Source organism: Armigeres subalbatus, chromosome 3, assembly GCF_024139115.2.
Source record: "Armigeres subalbatus isolate Guangzhou_Male chromosome 3, GZ_Asu_2, whole genome shotgun sequence".
Lineage (NCBI taxonomy): Eukaryota > Metazoa > Arthropoda > Insecta > Diptera > Culicidae > Armigeres > Armigeres subalbatus.
The window spans coordinates 249,883,552-249,899,859 of NC_085141.1; the positions used below are offsets into that span (position 1 = coordinate 249,883,552).

At 39.5% G+C, this 16,308-nt stretch overlaps 1 protein-coding gene across 1 annotated transcript in view; it reads left to right on the forward strand.

Annotated features, from left to right (window-relative positions):
- The first annotated feature begins 306 nt into the window (after positions 1-306).
- Positions 307-16,308, forward strand: part of LOC134223425 (serine/threonine-protein kinase MARK2-like) — a 448,377-nt gene continuing 432,375 nt past the window's right edge. The window contains exon 1 of the mRNA XM_062702579.1: positions 307-489. The gene's annotated coding sequence lies outside the window, so the exon portion shown is untranslated. The remainder of the gene's footprint in view (positions 490-16,308) is intronic.

A 16,308-nucleotide genomic window follows, 5' to 3' on the forward strand; every position in this document is an offset into this window, starting at 1 on the left:
CTCTATAGTGTGAACCATCAATTCAAATTTCTATATTTATCACCCACTGGGGAATCTGATCCTCATTACCCAGTGGTGTTGTTTGTGGGCGTTTTGAAACATTGACAGACCGAAAGGTTCGTTTCTGACAGCTGTCACAGTTTCTTGCACTTTTCCTGCAGTTTCGCCCGATCCATCAGGGCTTGTTTTCTCCGTTTTCTCTTGCTGATACTTTCTCGCTCTAGCTGCACGCGAAAGTTGCCTCTCCCAACTTGCGAATGTGTGCGTGAAAAGTTTTCCTGCACCTTTTCTCCTCATATACAAAACCAATTTCAGCTCAGCGAACGTTTTGCTTGGCAGAGTTTTCCTTTCTCTGTGTGTTGTGTGTCGCGCGAGTTGACGGTAACTTTCGGTGGTGCAAAATAATCGAGTTTTCCGAGTGTGCAAAGTGCTCCGACAGTGCTCACCGCCATCAATTTGCCGTTATTCGGGACGGAGGCAACATTTTCGGTGCGTGATTTTTCCCCCATTAGGTTCTGCAGCATGACGTCACGAATGAATTCGGTCCTCGTCGAATGAACTTTTTTGACAGTTCAGTAGTACTTTCCACTGACTCCGACAAGGTTCGAGTTCGTGATTGGTTGGCTGCCCCCGAAGCCAACGCGAAGTACTACTAATCTGTCATCAGTTTGAGGTTAGATACAGACGCTGCAGAACCTAATAAGGAAGGGCCGACCATTTTTGGGCGAATTTCTTTCTCGGTTGGTCGCCGTGTGTCTTCCGAAGCAGAAGGAAGAATCAACCATCGCGAAAGGTGCGTTCAAGTGTGTGTGTGTGTGTGTGCGGCGAACTTCAAGAAGGTGTTGGTGGCCTCAAACGGGAAGGTACTGTAACTGTTATTGCTCTCACGGTCTCACTCGCGCTCAGCCACTCGCAACCAGGAATGCCAGATGTGAAGATATTTTAGTTTGGTGATATTTGGATTGACTTATGGGAACTGATGAACTAAGCAGAAACTAATAATTAGTTATTATTGTCTTTTTCTGGCGTGAGATGTTATTTTGTTTAAATGTACAATACACTTCCTATCATTCTTTTTTTTTCGAAGGAATCAATGTATATTAAAACTATTCGCACAAAAATGGAGAGAATTTTCAGTTTCAGAGGTAATGCTTTTAAATTTCTACTGAATTTCCCCCAAAACCAGGCGATCGATTGAAGATCATCTTTTTTGAAACTATTTGAAAATTCTAACTAACTAGAAACGGTTAGCAGCACGGGGTCGCAAAGTACATCTAATAACATTAAAAATTGAAAACGTGTAAAAATGAAATTTTCGACCCCATACTGCGAACCATTTTTAATTGAAAGAACTTTTGAGAGGATTTTCAAATTTTTCACCGTATGCATTTTTTAAAAATATCTTTTCTGATTCTTCTTCATGCAACATTAGACTGAAAAAACGAAACATTCTTTTTGGTTTGATCTTCCATAACTCGGCATCATCCATGATTTTCAGCTCCTCCTGGGTTGGTTTTCAACCAATGTTCAAAATAGTTTTTTCGAAAAATTACAGAAGTACATTCGGGTGGGTCTGTAAACAATAGTGCTTACCAATTATCAACTTGAAGATGCCATAAATTATTCGAACTTGATGCGGACACGTTTGCAGAAGGTTTCGTAAGGTCTACTTTCATTTTATCTGCGCGATTGCTATCCTTTACCCTTCTTATCATCACGTCCGAATCTGCATTAGTAGGTCCCTTGACCGACTTGAGATGGAATAGTAGCTCCGAAACCATAAGTACGTCTTCCATTTGGTTATCTTATCAGATATCTTCGCTTTTGGAGTTTCTCCGTTATCCACGTTGTAGGTCACTGCTGGAAACACGCCCTATCGGTTCACCAGATGGTCGCTAGCATCAGAACCAAGTTTGAAGCTAACCTTGCTTGGCATGAAAACTACTGCGTTCTTCGTTGTGACGTCTGTTGCATTGTCCCGTTTTACCCTACAGTTTCTCCTATAAAATGTCCACGCTCTCAATACATGCTGCTTGACTATTTCCAAGGTCAAATTTTTTAAGCTGGATTTCCCAAAGCCGTCCTTAATTGGTCATACGAATCCGGAAGTGTTCGGTAAGAAGAGATTACCACATCTGTCTAATCGATCTTTGAATCGGCCGTCTTCAGCTGCCTGGTGAGATCCTCGTAAACCAAAAATGGGCTTGTATTGTCTTCCATTCATACAGTTTCAAATGATTCAACTGCTTCCGGGGTAAGTTCTTCTTATGGCACTACATCCCCAACTAAGACATTGCAACATCGAGAACTCACGATATGGGCCTTAGATATTTTATCCGCTTTGCCGCTGGAGGAACCCCCGTCACAGTGTTCAACACGATACAATATTTTCAATTTCCAACGCAAATTCGCTCCCATTTTTAATAAAAAAGCGTTACCATTTCCGTTTTTTTTTATTTTAAATGGAAATTCGTTTTTATTTCCAATAGAACTTCGGTTCCATTTCCAATGGAATTTCGTTCCAATTTTCAATGGAAATTCGTTTCCATTTCAGATGTAAATTCGTTTCTAGAAATTCTTTTCCATTTCTAATGAAAATTCGTTATCACTTCCCATGGAAATTCGTTTCCATTCACAAAAGAAAATCTATTCTATACCTAATAGAAATTCGATTTCATTTCCAATGGAAATTATTTTCCACTTCCAATTGGAATTCGTTTCCATTTCCAATGAAAATTAGATTTTATTCCCAATGTAAATTATTTTCCTTTTTTATTGGAAATGCTTTGCCATTTTAAATCGAAATTCGTTTCTAGTTTCAATGGAAATTTGTTTCCATTTTCAATTTTTTTTGTTATTTTTTAATTCGTTTCCTTTTCCAATGCAAATTGTTTTCGCTTCCAATGGTAATTCGTTTCCAATTCCAACCGGATTTCGTTTTCATTTCTCATGGAAATCCGATTCTTCCAATGGAAAATTGTTTCCATTTTCAATTTTTCTTCATTTCCGATGAATGTCGTTTCCATTTTGAATGGAAATTCGCTTCCATTTCCAATGGCAATTTTTCTCCATTTTCAATAGAAGCTTTTTTTCATTTGCAATGAGAATTTGTTTTGCAATAGAAATCTGTTTCTATTATCGGTCAATTTCGTTCTTATATCAGTTTCCGATGAAATTCGTTCTTATTTATATTCAAAAAAGATTCTCGAGTTCGTTTTCATTTACAATGGAAATTCGTTTCCCCCTTTTTTTGGTGTCACGAAAAAAGAGTTTTGCAACGAGTTTCACTCACTATTTCTTGCAGTGACAAAATTAGGCTTCTTTATAACAAATAAGGATCAAAACGTTCTAATCGGATAGCTAATAATGCTGTCCAATGAGCAGCTTGAAGTAGCTCGTAGTTATTCCCATCCTGCTCATGTCCATTTGTTGACAAAAAAGCACTTGAAGTATAGCTTGGATTTACTCGAGATTTTTGACAACAAAGAGCAGTCAAGCTACTTTATTACTAAGAAAAATTAATTTCGTTTTTTTTTTGTTTCTTTGGATCAATGCAAAAAAAAACTAACTTTTTGACAAAAGTCGAAATCCCGAGCTTCCTCGAGTTGCTCGGACTACAGTTTCCAATCTAGTAGTTGGCTCAAAGTAGGTTGGAATCGGCTGAATGAACGCCAAAAATGAGCTCGAAACCGATTGCAATCTACTTCGAGCTCTCATTAGACAGGATTATGATTGCACATACAGGCCCGGTAGCAGGTTACTTTTTAGTGACTTGGTCAATTTTTTCAGGTAAGTCTCGAGCTCAAGTCACTATTTTCAACTATTTTGAAACCCAGGCTTACAAACCTAAACACAGATTTGATACAAATACAGAGTTTGTAAAGTTCATTGTGCTGGAATTTGAATGACATTTTGCTTAAAAGTAAAAAAAAATGTTTCGAGAAAAAAAAGGCTTAAGGCTTGTTGGCCCGAAAGTCACTCCTAACTTCTTCTACTTGCATGTTCCTAGTAGAACCTGACCATCCTTTGAACACGGTTTTATTATAAGCTTGTCAGCTGTGGTTAGTTGGGTGGCACTAATCGTGAATTTTTGTATTCCAGGTAAGCAGAAGGTGCAGAAGGCAGGGGATCGAGAATCCATTTAAATCCGCAGGTTCACAAGATCAAGTGAAGGTTTCTATTTCGATACAAATCCCATAACGTAAATTGAACTATTCAGATTGGATCTTTTCAATTTTAAAAGGAAGTGGATAAGGAAACCAATAGTGAGCGAAGAATTGCTAAAATACGGGTTTTACGAGATTCCTACACTGAAAAAAAATCATATTCTTATTCTTATATTGTCGAACACGGATTTTTTTGCAATTTGGAGACCCAAATATATGCAGTTTGTATCCTTCGGGATTCCAATAAAAAAAATAGTTCGGAAATTTCTTTTGGAACTCCTTCGAAAATTATAAATTCCTTTGCAACTTATTGTATTATCATTTCTATAAAAATGTCTTTGGAAATGCTTTGGAAACTTCATCAGGAGTTCCTTTGAAAATTCACTCACGAGTTATTTCGGAAATTCCATCAGGAATTCCATTGGAAATGTTTTCATTTCTACGGCATTTACTCCAGCGAATTGCGATAGGGGAAGTGCACCGGTTTTGGCCAACTTAGTGCCTAATGTGGCCAACCCTGGAAAATACATATTTTTCCAAAATAATCGATCAGTTGAAAGCAGCATTGAACTGTGAGGGATATATCTTTTGTTGGAACTAATGAAACCCTCGCGAATGGCTTTATTTTCGGAGTTATTCGCAAAATTGGCCAAATTAGGAACATGGCCAAAACCGGTACAGTTCCCCTATCGGAGAATCATCAGAAACTATTCTTTTGCTCAAAATTCATAAAATTTCGGGAGAATGCAATTTTAGAAAGAATTGCTTATGAAATGGCGTGTGGTTTAAATAAGAGAACTTTCGAAGTAACTCCTGCAGAGGTTTTCGAAAAATTTCCAGGGAATAGAATTTTCAGAAGAATTTTCCGTCGGCAGACGACCAGTGAGCGGTGCGTAGTGAAGAAGCCGATCGTCCCCGAGCTTGGCAAGACCTGCCAAGTGAGAATCACCGAGGTTGCTAACATTCTGCCCAGAGGTGCCGGGACTCATATTTCTGAAGGTACTTTCTCGCCCGGATCGACGGGCGGTACCACGCCACGAACGCCATTTTGTCATAAGGAGTCCTGATAATGACAGCTATTGTTCGTCCCAGCTTTTCTCACGTATCGTGCCAACTAACGTCGTGTTATCGGCTTCCGTCAACGGATGAAAATTTCGGAATTTACCTCGGCCATAAGATCGTCGAGAAGCAACACCTCGTGGACGCCGCCAGTACCTAACGCCATATGCGATAGTCCCACTGCTAACTGACCAAGCCATTGCCACTATATCTCATTGCCGCCAATACCGCTGAATAAGCCAAAAAGGTAAAGTGTTAAGTGTTAAGTGGGACCTGGGAGAAAGGAGGCATTTTGCGCCCACCCCGGAAGCTGACCAGCAGCTTGAGGTCTAGGCTAGTCCCTTACTGGGAACTCCCGGGGTCATAATATCAGAACGTTGGCATGCTCCCCTGATTTGGGAATGTCTTTTTCATTATTTACTTGATGGAAAAGAAAGTGGAAGGAAAAGGAAGGAACAGGAAATGCAAATGGAAAGGAGCATGAAACAAGCTTCTGGGGAAGGAGCCCCAGATAAGGACTTTAATAAGCCAAAGGCGAAGCGTAAATCAAATATATATAGTTTTTGTTCGCGACTTAAAAATTCAAACCGTTATCTGATAATAGATGTACGGAAGTACTTTAAGTGAATTTGAGATAAATTCGCTCATTTTATGCCGACAACTATGCGATCGCATTTGATCCAGTGTAATCTTTATAAACTGGTAATGCTTTTAGCGGGAAAGAGTATTCGAAATGATGGTATGCTGAATATGAGAATATGCATCGAGGGATTTCAGTAACGATGGCTAAATCAGATTAGTGAAAGGGGGAAGATCAGTAACCGACTTTCTTTAAAGTAGAAATTTATTGGTTCATCCAAAACAAACAGTGCCACCAAACTACCGTCAGACCCACTCCAAAAACTCATATACCTTGATCTGAATAGGGCCCGTTGGTTATTCTGGCCATCAATCAACCCACTCCGGAATTGTTTTGTTCTTGATACGACTTGGACCAATCGCTATTCTCACAATCAACCAATTCACTCCAAAGTTGAAGTTCATTGAATGATCAGTAGTTTTTGCAAACCAAGCCACTCCGAAATTGAATTTTTCGTCATCGAAAGGGCTAATGGTCATCCACTTCATATAAGGGTTCTTCTTTATGTGACTTTGTTCGATAGCAATCAAAATCGAATAGCAAGCGAAAATTGAGAGCTATTTTATTTTCCTAATTAATTCATGTTCGATCTACTGCGATCAGGCTCGTTCAATTCCTCCTACTTTGTATCGTTCCATATAATTCACATGTTGTAGCAATCGCTAGAACTGAAAATGGGGTTTCATTCCATCTTCTATCCTATATCTACAACTTGACTTATTTCTAGCAGGTAACTGTTAGAAAACTCGTTTCCGGCATCTACTTAGAACATACCGCCCCTCTATTACTATCGCATTGGCAAATCCGTTCATCAAGACGAAGCTAATTTCTACCTAGAACCTAATCTCCAGATTCCAATAAAATTCTGCATGAACTCGTGGCAAGTGCAGAGGTGTTCTTGGCTTGCAGTGGGCAAGTGATTGCGTCATCAATTCCTTCCCTTCTCCGATAGACTGCGAGGACGTTGCCAACGCCATTTAAAATGCTGGAAGTATCGGACTGTGTACATTTAGGTTGGAGAGCACACCCCACGCTCTCATCTATTGATTCCCTGTGCAATTACTATCGTTCTGGTCCATCACGGAGTAGCATGCCCGGTCATCTTGCTCATGTCCATGTAGTTTCGCATTTAAATGTGTTTTTAAGTAATTTGGCCATTATTCATGTTGTTTGCAGTCATGTTATGAAATTCTATGCGTTATTGTTGTGATTTCACATAAACGTCAAAGATTGTAGCTCTAAATTGGCAATGATAGTTCCCATTGGCGTAACTAGCCCCGATGTCCAGGGGGGGCTATAGCCCCTTCATCTATTTTCTCTATTTTGAGCTTCTTTTCAAAAATTCTCAAACAATTTAAAACCTCATTCTATCTTAGTTGTAATGGTAATGTGATGAATATCAGAACGTCGGCTCAGGAGGCATGTTTTTTCTGTTGTAGCCCACAGTGTCGAAGAGCATTTGTTTACCAGCCGATGATTACTACAACGACTCAAATTGATAGCTATTGCTATTGCGACTAAGTGTTGTAGCGCACGGCTTGGTCCCGCACACTGACGGATCGCTGTCATATTCAAACATTTCAGGGATCCCAATGAGATTCTGATTGGAATTTCCCAGGAATTCCGACGCGAATATTCCAGGAATTCCGATGGAAATGTTCCAGGAGCTCCAACGGAAATGTTCCAGAGATTCCATCTGAAATCCTCCAGGAATTCCAACGTGAATGTTCAGGGTTTTCGTAGCAAATGTTTCAGGGATGTAGAAGAACATCGTCGTAGGATTTCTAAGCAATCTATCGACGGATCCAGAAGCAAATCGTCGAGGGACAGTAAATTAATCCTCTAGGGATTCCGTAAAGAATCCTCCAGCGATTGCGAAGGGATGTGGAAGCAAATCGTCGAGGGGTTTCGAAGCAAATCATCGTATGATTCCGAAGCAATTCATCGAGGGATTCCGAAGTAAATCGTCGAGGGAGTCCAAACTAAATCTTCGAAGAATTCCGAAGCAAACCGTCGATGTATTCTGAAGCGAATCGTCGAATGATTGCGAAGCTATTCCTCGAGGGATTTCAAAGCAAATCGTCAGAGGGATTCCGATCGGCGAGGGTTTCCGAAGCAAGTCATTAAGGGATTCCGAGGCAAAATGTCGAGAGACTTCGAATTAAATATTCTAGGGATTCTGTAGAAAATCGTCGACGTATTCTGAAACAAATCGTCAAGGAATTCCGAAGCAAATCTCCAAACGAAACAAATATTCGAACGACTCTGGAGGAATACCGAGGCAATTAACTAGAGATTCTGAAGAGAATCCTTTAGGAATTTTGAAGGGTATCCCCCACAGATTCCCAAGGGTATCAACGATACCGAAAGGAATCCAGTGTGAGTTCTTCTGTATTCCGGATGGAATAATTCGATGATTTTGAAAGGAATTCTTCAGAAGGCTCCAATGAGAATTCTTCTCGGATTCTGATGGGAATTCCTCTCGGATTCTGATGAGAATACTTCTCGGATGCATATGGCAATTGTGGAGATTATCATGCTGTTAGGCAAGCGGAGGTCTGCTGAAAATCTTTTACTCTAATCCGTGATGGTTGACCACATATCTTTGACTGCTAACACGATTGCTTTGATTGATATTTTAGTAGCTCTCCATTGTTGTTCATATCAAGCTTGCTTTGATGCTTTCAAATCAATTAGATATTGGCGAAAAAAGGTTGCATGAAGAAGAAAAAGTCGAAGGATGATATTTAAAAAAAATGCACCGGAGAGCATACGGAAATTATTTTAAAACTCTCAAAAATTCTAGGAGCAATTTAATTAAAAACGATTAGCGGTACGGGGTTGGACTCTTCTTATACTATGTATAAAGTGCAATATCACAAAATAAAATTTAAAATCGAAATGATGTGTTTTTATCAAGGAATGTAAAATAACAACATTTCCAATGACAAAGACATTATCCTCTCTTGTAAATGTTGGGACAAACTCAACTCGCAATAAGCGTTTGTCCCAAACTGCAACAGAATAGGACAATTATCGCCTGCCACGCATTTTGAGAAGTAGTCGGTTTCCGATGATGTGTTTGGTTAAATTAGTATCAGTTATCATAGATTAGACATAAACTTAACCATCTGTTGACATGATTTGCGTTTTACTTCTAAAATAAACAAGTTATCGCAGTTTGAAAAGTTCCCAACAATTACCTCTCCATGTTTGTTGCAAATAAAATGGAACGCAACAATGTCTTTATCCTCTGCAGATGGGGACAAAGAGTTATCGCTATTCTCTTTTGTCGCTTGTTTTTTGCATTTTTCAGCGACAATTACATTCCTTGGTTTTAATACAATATAAAAAAAAGTTCAACCCCGTACTGTAACCGTTTTTAAATATAATGCTCCTAGATTTTTTGAGGATTTTTCAAAAATATCCGTCTGCTTCCCGTGCATTTTTTTTTTAATATTATTTCTCGGCTTCTTCTTCTTCTTCATGTAACCTTTATTCGCCAATTGCCTTTACATAATTAACACCAAGTGCAATTTTAGTGCCACACAGGAATCTTTCTCAGAAATGAGAAAAAACTCATTTGTCTGCCACTCATTTCATTATGACAGGGTGAATATGCGAGATAACTCATTTGTCTTCAAACTTTTTCAATAATTCGCTATTAGGGTGGCTCAAATTAGTATGGGAAAAACTTTTTTCAATTTTTTTGATGGGCCGCCCACTTATTCGGTTTAATTTGATGCCCTGAGGCTCTGGACAAAATTTCAGCCAAATCGGTCAACGTTTGGGCGGTGCTAAACTCGTTGGAAGTTTATATGCAAAAATGTATGCAGAAACACCCAAAAACAGTAAATTGCAGCTGGACTACACAACTTACGATGAAGAACTATAATACTCATTCAGATCTTGGAGAATTTATTACAGAATGTTATGCAGAAAACCGCGAGAAAATTAGAGTTTCACCTGCTAAGTTATTAGCATTTCTCTGAAGTGGGGTTTGAGCAAATTTCGTTTCTTTTACCTTTGAAAAGAAATGAATTCACCCCTACAACACTCCAGTAAAATGCTAATATCTTTGCGTAATAAACTCTAATCTTCTCGCGGTTTTCAGCATAACATTCTGTATTTAATTATACAAGAACTGAATGAGTATCATGGTTCTTGATCGTAAATTGTGCAGTCCAACTGCAAATCACTGTTTTTGGATGTTTCTGCATACATTTTTCCATATAAACTTCCAACGAGTTTAGCACCGCCCAAACGTTGACCGATTTGGCTGAAATTTTGTCCAGAGCATCAGGGCATCAAATAGAACCGAATAAGAGGGCGGTCCATCAAAAAAATTGAAAAAGTGTTTTTTGAGCCACCCTATTCGCTATGCTATGTTAAAAACTTATATCACTGCTAACTACTTTGTCAAATCCTAGGGGGGGCTATTTTTTTTCTAGGGAGGGCTAAGCCCCCCCTTATTTACGCCAATGATAGTTCCCTTATACGGCTTGTATCAACAGTACTGGTCAGCATTTCTTCGAAGCGTTATATACCGATATACGGCTTCTTTTTCTACTTAAAGTTTATATTGCCAATAAGCACTTGAAAATCATATACACTGGATTTTGTTTTTACGCGATTTACATTTTCTCAATTTTCCGCTCATCCTAAATGTTTAACGCATATTAATTATCATGTGATTTTTCTTCGATTTATTCTGGATTTTTTGAAACATGTTGCGAAGAGTTTGGTGGTAAATTGAAGTCACACGATCAAAAATACGAGCGAAAAAAAATCGTGTAAAAACAAAATCCTGTGTATGCAGCTTTTAGGCACTGAAAAGCTGATATATGGTTAACATAAGGCTTATTAAAGTGCTTAATGGTTTCCTGGGATTCAATTCTGTCATATTGGCTTTATTGGCAATTAAAAGTTAGGTTAGGTTTCGAAAAATGTCAAAACTAGAATCAAAATTAACGCTCTCTTATCACTTCAATTGTTAGAATCAAAGCAGGGTTTTCATTATCAACCATATTTTTATTTCATACTAGCAGACCCGACGAACTTTGTTTCGCCTAAAAATGATTTATTCTCTGATTAGTTATCGAGTAATGCAGAAATTCATGTTTCATTTGTATGGGAGCCCCCCTTTCCAAAACGGGGAAAGGTCTCGAAATATTTTAAGAACCTTCCCCAGCCCCAAAAACCTCAGAATACGATTTTTTACGCCGATCGGCTCAGTGGTTTCAGAGTCTATAAGGTTCAGACAGACAGAAATTCATTTTTATGTACATAGATTTAACATAAGAAACAGTACATAGAACGGGTCAATCATCAATTTATCGAATGATGATCCTTCGTTTTTAACCTAACTTTTATCTGCCCATATGGAACATAATCACTCATTCAGGCTGTTTTCACTCTATGAAATACTTTTTTTTATCCGAAAAGAACATGATTTCTCGCTTAACTTTTCAAAAGGACCTAAGTAACATTTTTTTCATGAATTAATTTGAATAGCGCAATCAACAGAACAACATGAAAGTTATTGATTGCACTATTCAAATTAATTCATGAAAAAAATGTTACTTAGGACCTTTTGAAAAGTTAAGCGAGATTTGATTGAAAAAAATAAGGAATTTAGCCTCAAAATTGATGTTTATTGCAAGGAAGTTTTTTTGATAACACTCCACAACTAGACAATAATAAAATTTATTTAATATTGGATTATTTTGCTTATTTTGTAATTTTGCTTCACATCAGAAAAAAAGACACATCTGGCATCCCTGACACAAAATACACCACCACCAACAGCGCAGCGAACTCACTCGCCCGAACTGCGAGCGAACCCTCTCGGACTGCGATCCGCACAGACGTTTATGTCCGTGGCTGCTGAAGCTTTCGAGAAGTGGCAGGAAAAACGTCGTCGTAGTCGTCGATCGAAGACAAGCAGCGGGTTGTCCATCGTCGTCGTCTCGGTTTTCTGGTTCCTTTCGGGCAATATTCAGTGTAGATTTGTCCCAAAATCCATCGTTCAACAGTTGCGGGTGCTCTGCTGAGTGCGAAGTGGAAAAAGCTGAAAGGTTCCGGGCCGGGATCATCCGAGTTGGTGGCCACCAGCAGTCAGTGGATTGTTACGACCATTTCGGTGTGGAAAACGGTGCAGCAAATTTTTCGTTGGCGAAGAAAAAAAATTTCCTTCTCTCCCACCGCAGGTTGGGAACGGGCCCCGGAGTGTGACGGAGTGTGGAAGAAAAAAAAACGGGACTGCTACTTCTGTTGCGGTGGAGTGTGGAAGAGCTCTCTCGCTGCTGAGGCAGGAAAAAAGAGGCTAAAAAGTGTGTGTTTGAAAGTTGAAAAGTTTTTCCCCAAAGGCACGAGAAAATAATAAGAAAAACCTCCGTTGAGGAAAAAGTGGATTAACGAAAAATTGTCGAAGAAAAGTGAGCGTGCAAAGTGCGGTTGGAAAAGTGTCCGGGAATGGCCGAGTGACTCCCCGTGGCTGGTTGTTGGATTTGGAAAGTGGCCAGCTGTCCGCTAGACCGCGGTCCACACACGGACACAGAAAGCGAGCGAGGTGCGGTTGGTTGATCGGTCGCCAAAGCAAGACCAGGAAGAAGCAGTGGAAAAATAGCGCTGTGTGAAAATTCTCCGTCGCTTGAGCACAGGCTCAGGGGTGAAGAGAGAAAGCGCCCAAGTTGTGGGGGGAAATAGTGGCCAGGTCAGCAGCAGCAGGAGGTACCTGACAGAGAGTAAAATTTTTGAAAACTCGCACCCGCCGCCGGGCTGATTTGTGTTCGGGCGGTTTGACGAAAATACAGTGCCCAAGTGAAACAATCAACAAATGGAATATCGTCAAAAACAAGAGGAAAATAAATAATTTCCAAGTGTCGCTCAGTAGGAGAGTTCAAGTTGTTCCGGATAGCTGGTTCCAGTGTGACTTAGGAAAAAGGTAAATAAACCTCTCTTAAGTTTGAATCTTTACCCTCATTAGATTAGGTTGTACTTCTTTCTAACTGAGATTCGACCCGGGGGGAGAACAATGGATTCCAGTTAGTGCCGTTTCGCTCTCGAAGCTCCGTGGCACCTACGGGCCACGGTTGTCTCATTCAGGGGGGCCCTGTAATGGCGCAAAGAAGAGCCCCACAATCGAAGGCACAGTACAGTGGTAAAGCGAGTGGTAAGTGAAGCGTAAACGAAATGATGAAGCAAGGAAAAACGCAGAACATGAATACATCGAGCAGCAGCAGCAGCGGCGAAAAGAAAAATACATCGAGTCTTATATGTATGGATGGTGTGGTGTAGAGTCGGCCTCGATCGGCAGCAGATGGTTAAATGTGCGGTACATGCCGCAGCCCGAACGACCGCAAGAAAAATATGGCTTTGGCCATTGGTGGGTCGATGGGGGTCACCACTTCACACCACGGTCCGACTTCACTACTTGACGTGGTTCGATCTGCCCCGAGCTTGGTGCTAAGCTCTATATTGGTAAAGTTGTTTAGCCATGGTCTTCGCTGGGTTAGCATGTAAAATGGTTAGAACCAATTATCAAGGATTTGCGGTCTGATGTTGTCCAATAGTGCGCTGGAAGCGTATAATTAGCGTTCGTTTGCGTTTCATGATTTTCAAGATATCCACATAGACAGCACAATCTTTATACATTTTGGTCGATACTACTTACTTATTTAGATTAAAGCTAACATTAATCTATTTTGAGGTACCCCAGGGGTAGTATGTGTCGAGCTGGACCGTCTAGCCTAGTCTAGCAAGTTTCGTTTCAGTGAAACTCAGTTCCACGCAATATTGTGTTGACCATTACACTAGAGTCGCTTTTTACGAGGATTTTGTAATGTTCGTAATATGTATCCCTCGCGTAAAAACTGACTTCAGTGTGTTAAGCTTTACAAGCACAAAAGCTACCGGCCCAGTCAGCTTCAACGAACATTTTGTAGCTCAGCTTCTGATGACTTAAGTTGCAACTTGTGATTGATTGTAATATCAATAAAAGTGAAGAGTCAAATCTTAGGAGCAAACCGACCAAATGATTTATTACTACCACCCTACCACGACATCTGAAAAATTTATTCTTTATTAAATTAACCTTTTTTTCTTAGCACATGTCTTTCTTCAGAGCGAATTGTCTCAAGTTCGGAAAGTTCGTTATGAGTTCATGAATAAGACGAACGAATGACAAGTGCAGCAAAAGTTGGGATTGTTAAATTTGCCGGCGCGGGATACGTAGTATAGAAATTTCGTGTAGAAAAGCAGATGTCTAGCTGCCCACGGAGTAAAGGAGATTCCCCGAAAGATGTACCCACGGAAGCGACACAGCTCGAAGCTTTCCAAGAAAAGAATTAAAAACCAGTGCTCACCTGGTGACGTACATTGTGATTCACATATTGAGTTCTTGCGCGATAAGGATTTTTCAGAAGAGATGTGGGCTGCCCTGGCGAATACGTTTGCGAACAAGGGTTTTGTAACGCAAACATATCAAGCATAATTTTTCATAACGACGTATGTAACAATTATGAGGATTCGAGAAATCCTTTGCAGAAAGTTGGCAAAACTTTTTCTAAAACTGTTTTAAAACTAAATCTTTTTTCAATACTTTTTCCGCTGGCATGCATCATTACATGACACGTAATAAGCGTGCTTCACAGCAAAGCTCAGTTCATTCAAATTCACTGTGAAAAACGATAAAATTATACATACACCGGTATGCTACACGTACGTCGGTGTACATTGGTCGGTTTTCCATAGTTGCACGATTGACGCAACTGCAGTTTTGTTTTGTTTTGCTTTTTTTGTTACATAGGTCGCTCTCAGTTCCCATATGTTAAAGCGACGTATGTAACATTGAGACTTCAAAAATAGAAATTTTTACATACGTCGATTCGCAAAAAGATCGAATTAAAGAATTTTAAGATCTAAAATCAGTAAAATCGATGCGTATTATTTAAAGCCGCGTGTGATTGTCACGTTGTAATAAAAACCCCGTTTTGTTTACTTTTGTTACATACGTCGTTATGAAAAATTTTGCTTGAATATATTCGAAGATCCCTGGCAATGTTGAACATGGTTGAAGGAACGCATTTGTCGGACAATTTCTGCCGCTTCCATTAGAAAGATTGTTTGTTTATTATTGTCCTGTAGTGTAAAATATAAATCTTTTAAAAATTACTACCTCCGATTTGGAAAAGATACAAAACTGTATATAATTATTGTCATTAATTAGTCTACTACTTATAAAATAAATTTAGTTAGGGCGGTTCCAAAAATCGATGCAGCCACTCTTGAAACTTGCTTCCGACGGAGAACGTTTTATTACGGGCGGTAACGAATTTCAGTTTACCACACCTCGAACGAACAGCGAACTAGAATAGCAAAGCGTATTGTTAGCCGGGACCACAAAATTCTGCAAACGTCTACCACGGGACTGAACAAGCCTCCCATGAAGTATCGCAGGAGACTGAGTTGTCACCAGGTTTCTCAGAAAAATGCAGGAGCGATGCGCATAGAAGTACATACTCTAAAGGGCATCCATACGTTGCAGGTGACTCACATGATCGTAGTGGTTTAATCCATAGACGTAGCGTACACAGCAGTTTAGCGCCACTCGAAGTCGTTCTAAAGAGTTTGCACTCGGATGGACATGCAATATATCACCGAACATAAATAACCATGGAGCACCTAAACGACTTCGAATTGGCTGATGACGTTCCACTCCTCGCGCAACGGCGCTCTGATATGCAGAGTAAGCTCAACGACCTTGCAGAGTGTCTACTACCTGGAAAAACCTGGAAAACCTGGAATTATCAGGGAATTCCTGACATAATCAGGGAAATTTCAATACCCGGTGATCATGAGTGAAATTCTCTCAAAAGATGAAAAAAATCCTTACAAATATTTGAATAAATATACCAATCAAATCTATTAAAAATGTAGTAAACATTAATGGATCGTTGCTCCGCAAAAAACGTTTTGCCATTGAGAATTTCCGAAGCTATTCTTGGTGAAATCTAGGAATTTATTCGGGAAATCAATTGGGTGCTTTGTAAATTCTTTTGAGTATTCCCTCGAGAATTCTTTAAGAATATATTAAAAAATACTAAATTAGTTAGGATTTTTCAAAGCAATTCCTGGAGGAACTTCCGAAGGAATTTCAGGATCAGTTTTCCAAGGAATATCCGGAGGATTTTTCAAAGAAATCACCTGAAGGGATTTTTGAAAAAAAGTGTAAGTGATTTGTGAAGAATTTTTGCTAAAGGAATTCTTGAAAGAATAGCCGAAGGAATCCCGAATGGATTTTTCAAAGGAGTTTCTAAAGGTATTTTGCATCAACACATTTTCCGAAGGAGTTTTCGCAAGAAGTTCTGAAGGAATTCCCAAAACATATTTCCGGAACAATTTTTTAAAAGGATTTCTTAAAGTCACTCCTCACGGAATCCA